The following is a 7,916-nucleotide window of genomic DNA, read 5'->3' as shown; positions in this document are numbered from 1 at the left end:
ATGACAACTGTGTTATGCAAAAAAGAATTATAGCTTTTTTATATGATGAAGGAAAAGGTCGTCGCGATGGAAAATTTTTAGCGGATTCAATGTCTACTATTATGAGATTTTTTAACATTTATAGAAAAATACTTTGTATTGCTTTAGATAATGCTTCTAATAATACAAAGGCGATTGGTCTTTTAAAGAGAGAATTAAACCCTCCGCTAAAAAATATTTTTCATGTGAGATGTAGTTGTCACATTTTAAATTTAATTGTTAAAGATGGTCTTGGTTTTTTTGACGATTCTATTCAAAAAGTTAGAGATGCGGTTGCGTTTCTTTTTTGTAATGCTAATAGGGGAAGAATTAGAGATTTTAAGAATGCTTGTGTGGAAAATAACCTTAGACCTAAGAAAATTCAAGTAGAAATTGAGACTAGGTGGAACTACACTTACATTATGCTACAACAAGCATATGAGTATAGGATTCCCATACAACAAGTTCACAACAAATATAATACTGATAGTCATGATTGGTTAAATTATTCGCATTGGGAAGATGTTAAAGAATGTGTTGACCTCTTAGAAAATTTTTATAATGCAACTCTTGCTTTTTCTAGACAATTCTATCCCACGGTAACCGGAATTTTAGCCTACTTAGCGGAAATAGCTAGAGTTTTACAAGAGTATAAATATAAACTCGGTTATCAAGTGGCTATTTTTGAAATGATAATCAAATTTAAGAAGTATTTTTTTCCTATCCCAACTTTATTTATATTGGGTTCTCTTTTAAATCCTTGTTTAAAAGTGTCTTATACTAAAAATTTGGTTAGTCAAATTTATAAGTTTTTAGAAATTGAAGAGGGAGTTCAACCATCTTTAAAATGGCCGAACTCGCTATTGATGATGAGTTTAGAAAAGTTTTTTACTCATTATTCTAGTTTGGAAGAACGTGCTACACCCGTTGCTCCACGCCCTACTACTTCTCGGAGTAGCAAAAAGGGCTTGTCGGGTTTAAAGTTTTACATTCTGACCAACTTCTTCTTGTACGCAAACTTTGATGAATATAACTTTTATTTGATGCGACCAAATGTGGATATCAAGAAAGCTGGATAACTTGGACGTCTTAGCATGGTGGAAGAAGTACAAGGCAAGTTATCCGATACTCTCAAGAATGGCTCGAGATATCCTTACGGTTCAAGTATCAACCGTGGCTTCGGAGGGCGCGTTTAGCCAAGGAAGACGACGAATTGGAGACCATAGACATTCATTATCGGCTTTAGCTTGCAAGTACTAGTGTGCATTCGCGATTGGATTAGATCGGAGCGACGCAACCAAAACTTAGAAGCGGAGGAAGGCGAAGAGGAAGAAATTGAAGATTTGATAGCTAGTGGACCGGACCAAATGGAAGACTTTGAAAATATTTCCATGACCGAATATGATGTGGGGGTGTTATACCTCGCATTTTGTACGTCGGAATATTTTTAAGTTGGTTGCGAAGAGTTATGGACAAGGCTATTTTTCTCCGACTTTGTTTTAAGACATAAGTTGCTTATGGATTTCATGGGATGGAGATATTAAAGAAGCATTTGGGGTTAGATTCCGTTTTTGGAAAGTGTGCTATTTTTGGTAAGGTTGAAAATTCAAAAAAAAAAAAAGGAAGAAAATCATGTGGCCATGCACATGACTTGTGGGCCATAGGCCACATGTATGAGATATAAGTGTAATATTAGATGACTTATTAAGTCATCTTTATTATTTTCATCTCTTGGGAATAATCTAGAAAAATTGAGAAAAATTGGTGGAAGATTAAGTGGCATGTGACCACCATGTGCCTATGCCATATATATATATATATATAGTCATATATAGGGCAAGACACCTCACCATTTCATTTCAAGAAAGTTCAAGAAAAAAATGAAGAAAAAAATAAGAAGGAGAAGCACGGCCATGGGCGGCGAATTCGACCATGGGAGATGATAAGGAAAAAAAAAATATTTTCTCTTAGGTTTCCTACTAATTGGAAGGTCCTCGTTAACGTGAAATGGTTGTTGAGGCAAGCAAATCATTCGTTGGGGTGATTTACCAACTCTAGCCGTGTGGAGAATGGAAGAGAAAAGGTATGGTTCAATCCTATCTTTCATGTTTTATGGATGATTTGTACATGTTGTAGTATGTAGAATTGAATGGAAGTCATGAAAAATATGTGTGTTAGTTGTGGCCGTGCATGTGTATTGTGTTGAATAAGAACGATGAGTTAAACTACTTGGTGTTTGGTTGATATTGTTATGGGCATTTTGAGCATGTTGGGATGCGTTGAAATGAATAAAATTCATGAAGTTGTGTGTGATGATGAGTTGGCCGAATGGTGGCTGCCTTGTGTGGAGGAGAAGGACTAATTTTATTTAGTATAATTTGATTGTCGTATTGTGAACTCTATGATGGGAAATGAAGTTTTAATGATCCAAGATTAAAGTTGTAATCATATGAGCCGTTTAGAAGCTAATGTGACTATAATATGCTTTCTTGAATTTATGAAAACAATGTTGTAAACATGCGGGTTGTTGATGTAGTTTATGAGTTTGGAAGAAAAGAAATGTGTCGTTAACGTTTCCTTGCACTTAGGAGGTTTCGGGTGGCATAGTGAATAGATGGGCTGATTTGGATACTTTGCGGATAGTTTGAAATGTTCTTGAATCATGTTTGAAAGGTTTTGGATTGTTATTTGAGTATGCGATCATTGATATTAGTTTGGATATATGTAGCCGAATTGAATATATGTGAATGTCGCCGAATTGTGTAGAAAGGAATTATTAATGTTTGGATGCATTTTGAATCACTTATGGATATCGTTATCATGCTTGTTGTTTGGTTGTTGTTGATTTAGCCGAGTTGAATTCTCGGGGATGTCCGTATGTATAGGGGAGAATCTTTGCCCAAATTTCGGTAGAAAAAAGTAACGACGTTAAGAATTGGATTCTTTGATGTTATGACTAATATTCGAAATTTATTGACGTTGTGTAGACCTTGGAGAGTCGAGACTTGAATTCGGATTAGCTTAGGAAGTGGCTAAGGTATGTAAAGCCACCCTTTTTCTTTGGCATGTCTTAGTTAAGATTAAGTTATGACACAAATTACGAGCTCTTGCGGTCCGAACATGTTTATGATCCATAATTGTTCTTGACACTCATATTCTTAATGTAGTCAAATTATGATTTCTATGTTTTTCGCATGAATGGATTTCAAGGATTGCATAACGGTGCAAATTTTCAAAAACTTTGAGTTTGTTTCCATAAAGCCTGATTTCATAAACTACGAACGTCACCTTCTTCTTGACCCGAGGAAGGCTCGGACCGCTTCGATATGCTCGTAGGAAGTTCCATAATGACTAATGACTTATGACTAACATTCCGAGCGATTATTAAAAAGGATTGATTTGACATATGATTATGAACTTTATGATACTATTTTGCTTATAATATACGATATGTTTCCGAATAATGTCCAAAAGCTTTTTGATATAACTATTGTCCGATTTCGAATGACGATTCATTATGATTACTTCTTTCGAGTCTTGGCAAACATGATTTTATATGCATATGGTTTCTCACTACTCTGCTAGTGCAAGCTCGATATGTCTTTCACCGAGTCCGGGCCGGGTACGTATTCGTGCACGTTCTGCATTATTCACCGAGTCCCTCACTAGAGGGCCGGGTACGCTATAAATATATATATATGATATGATGATGTGATGAGATGGAGATGGCGGCCAGGATGGCATACCGAGTCCCTTGCTAGCGGGGCGGGACACGTTATTCACCGAGTCCTCACCTGTAGGGTCGGGTCGGTATGTATATATATGTATATCTGCATGCATACATGATTATGACATGATTTTCCTCACCGAGTCCCTCACTAGAGGGCCGGGTACGGTATTTATGTCCGATGATATGATGACACGGTTATGATTGATTTTACTTACCGATATATGCATATGCATGACAAATGTTTTAAAAGAGGCAAGTCTTATAATTTTCGAACTCTTTACTTGGTATGATCCGCTTACTACATTTCATGCTTTACATACTCGATACATATTCCGTGCGACCCCCTTTCTTCGGGGGGTTGCATTTCATGCCGCGCGGTACACCTGTGATGAGTTGAAGACATTTAGTAGAAGATGTTCCGGCGGGATTGGTGAGCTCCGGTTTTTCGGAGCGCGCGGCCAAGTCAAAGTATTATGTTATAGTATCATGTTCTGTGTTAGAGACTTTGCAGACAGTGTCGTGGGTATATGGTGTCGGTTACGTAAGCGGCTATGTAGGCCGACGAATTGTTATGCATTGTACTATAAGCTCTGTATGTTTCTATATGTTCTGATTTTCATCGATTCGAGAAAGGCAAAAAGGCATATTATTTTTCGCAAAGTGTTCATTATGTAATTGTGTAATGATTTAATAGTCAACGTGATTGGGTTAGTATGTGAGTCAGCGGGTTCGCTCGGCCCTATATAAGGGTCGGGTGCCCATCACACCCTAACGGAAATTAGGGTGTGACAAATTGGTATCAGAGCGGTTCGTCTTGGGGGCTGTCTGCAAAGTCGTGTCCGGTAGAGTCCTGTTTATGGTGTGAAGCGCGCCACATTTATAAACAGGAGGCTACGGGGCATCTAGGATGGTTACTCTCCTTTGACATCTTAGATCGTGCCGTAGAGCCAAGTTATAGGAAATGAGATTCCCGGCACTAACCTTTGATTTCAGCCGAAGAATGGTGTCGACGGAAGAAAGTGACAGCGATATTGGAAGCCATAAAGCGTGAAGGTAAATAACGGTACGAAAGATACATATCGGGTAAGATATGGAAGTATGATTGAAATACAAGTTGTGATCGAAAGGAGAAGTAAGTAAGAAAGTGTAACAGGTGCAGTTTGAGCTGGGCCTACAAGGTATGTTCACTATTTTTGTACTGTCAATGATGTTGGGAGCCCTGTGAGGCTGTGATATGATGTGATATGCATATATATATGTTGGCCCTGTGAGGCATTCTTTGGTATTTCCGTGTACGAGTTTTGAGATAGTAACGATGGAGGAAACTCTGCCGAAATTCTTCCAGGAATAAAGAAAGAATGAGATGTAGATTTGTGATATATCTGGAAACGGGTCGCGCCAATAGTGATGATAAAATTTTGACTAAGGAAGTTAGTCGCTAAATTGAGGATAAGGATAATTAGAAGTTCGATATCGACACGGTGAAAAGAATTGGGAAAAGCCTTGTAGTCCTAAGAGATGATTCAAGCTGGTAAATTTTGACGAAATGTTAGTTAAGGCACTGACCGAACTGATAAGCAGGGACGAATTATGACGCGCTTACGGTTAATAGCAGTAATAGTACGATTTAAGACAAGAGCGCAGGAGAAAAGAATTGCCACGGGCATGAAAGTATTAATAAGACAACTTGTGAAACAATAAGGATAAAGTGGATCAGGAAAGGTAAAGGATTAAGAAGTGTCATATTATCGGATCGATTACGAACAGGATGTAATATGAATATAGCAAGGACTGTTATGGAAATTAGTAAAGCCTAATTAGAAAGCGGCTAAAGCTATGATGTGGTCTACGTAGCTAAAATATAAAGGTAAGTGTGAAACGGAAAAGTGAACTATAGAGCGAATAAGCGAGATTTATCAGGTTCTGCAAGGAAAGCCTGGAATAAGGATTATATAACAGTGGAAACGATAGTGAGCGTGAGAAGAGATAGGGTAATCGGAGGGAGGAAATAAGAAGGGAGTGAGACAACAGTGTGATAATAAGCCGTGATATGTGTAGTCGAAGATACAAGTACTAAAGGTGATGGGACTGTGAAAGACTCGGTTGTAGAAAGGATGAGGAATAAGGTAAAACGAGAGTAGAAATCCAAAGGCTGGTAACTGAGGATTCATAAGTAACGGCGATCGGAGTATGTTCATCACCATCGAGGATTTGGAAGTCTAGAACGAAAGGTGACCATATCCACAGGTGAAAAGCGGATACCGAGGGCCAAAGGAGGGGTAGAATAGTAATTATGCTATAAGAGCGCTTCGAAATCCGTTAAGACTTCGACTTACTCCAGGTCACGTAACGGAGGTCGTGCGGTGAAGTGGGCGCGACTATACAAGCGTTAGAGCATCGTATTTCATCGGAGTTCCAAAGTTAAGCGTGCTGGAGCCAGAGCAATTCTAGGATGGGTGACCCCCTGGGAAGTTTTCAGGAAGTTCTATAAATTCGGACGCAAGGAGCAAATGCGAAGTTAGAGTAATCTAAGGGAAATTTGAGTCTGAGGAGTGGGCAAAAACCTTAAGAGGTCGCGCAGAACGGAGCGAATTAGACCGATAAAGAGGAAGAAAATGCATTGCAGTTCCAGAATTGGAGTGAGTTGGAATAGTGTATGGGGACATTTTGTAAGTAAGATAGTAGGGACTATATGTGTGCGTAAGTACGCACAGGATATCCTGTACATGGTTAGATCAGCGGATAAATGTATTCCAAAGAATCAACATGGCGGTACGTGGAAGATAGTAATTGGACAAGGCAACGTAGTTCAAGGGAGAAGAAAACTATAGATGGCACGGATGTTATAAGGCAAGCTGATGTTGTTTTCACTAAAAGTTAGGCTGGGAAAGTGTTAATGCAACGATAGTGGAAGGGAAGGAAAGTGAGTAAATAAACGGCAAGGGAGTTAGAATGTCGGGATAAGAGTACCGTTTAATTGAAACTGGAAATACGGATTTAGGGCAAGGTAAGGCTGGGCGATAGTATAAGTACACCCCTAAAGGGGGGAAGCGAGGGAGACAGATACAAGCGTAAGATGAAGACAATCGACGTTACAATGTCCTGGATACGAGTGATTGGGCCGCAGGTAAAGCCCTTTGCTGAGACAAGCTAGAGAGACCGAAAAGCCAGTAGTAAAAGGATAGTAGTCAGGGAAATAATCGCGATGGCGCTGAGAATTAGTTGTAAGTACCCGGAACAACATGATATTAGGAAAGGGAGACTTGAAGGGAGAATACGACAAAGGAAGGCAACGAGTAGCTCATTGAGGCATCGTGAAGGGTAGTATGGCTACACGGGATCAGAGGTGAAGATGTGAGCAATAGAGTGGTTGTTAGCCGTAGAAATGACATAAATCATATGACGATAATCGGTATCGACACTTAAAATTCTAGACTGACGAATAGGTATGCCTGAAGATATCATCCGTGAAGAACGTAACCAGATCCGACAAGAAGGACGAGCTTAGCCCGATATACACCGAACTCTATTACACCAATTGTAAGACAACAAGGTTGGGTGCTAAAGATGTAGCTTCCGTTAAGGCACCGTGGCAGAATGATAGCAGGAAAGAAATGACTTGCGAACTCGAGGAGGAGACGGAAAACAAAAAAATAATATAATATGATTGGTAAATGAGATTGCATGTTATGGTAGTAAGGGAAAAGCCCCCCCCTCGAGATCCTTAAGGCCCTATACGACTAGCTGAACATTCGAGGACGAATGTTCCAAAGGGGGGAAGGATGTTATATCTCGCATTTTGTACGTCGGAATATTTTTAAGTTAGTTGCGAAGAGTTATGGACAAGGCTATTTTTCTCCGACTTTGTTTTAAGACATAAGTTGCTTATGGATTTCATGGGATGGAGATATTAAAGAAGCATTTGGGGTTAGATTCCATTTTTGGAAAGTGTGCTATTTTTGGTAAGGTTGAAAATTCAAAAAAAAAAGGAAGAAAATCATGTGGCCATGCACATGACTTGTGGGCCATAGGCCACATGTATGAGATATAAGTGTAATATTAGATGACTTATTAAGTCATCTTTATTATTTTCATCTCTTGGGAATAATATAGAAAAATTGAGAAAAATTGGTGGAAGATTAAGTGGCATGTGACCACCATGTGCCTA

Source organism: Lycium ferocissimum, chromosome 1, assembly GCF_029784015.1.
Source record: "Lycium ferocissimum isolate CSIRO_LF1 chromosome 1, AGI_CSIRO_Lferr_CH_V1, whole genome shotgun sequence".
Lineage (NCBI taxonomy): Eukaryota > Viridiplantae > Streptophyta > Magnoliopsida > Solanales > Solanaceae > Lycium > Lycium ferocissimum.
Note: the sequence above shows the minus strand (reverse complement) of the source record.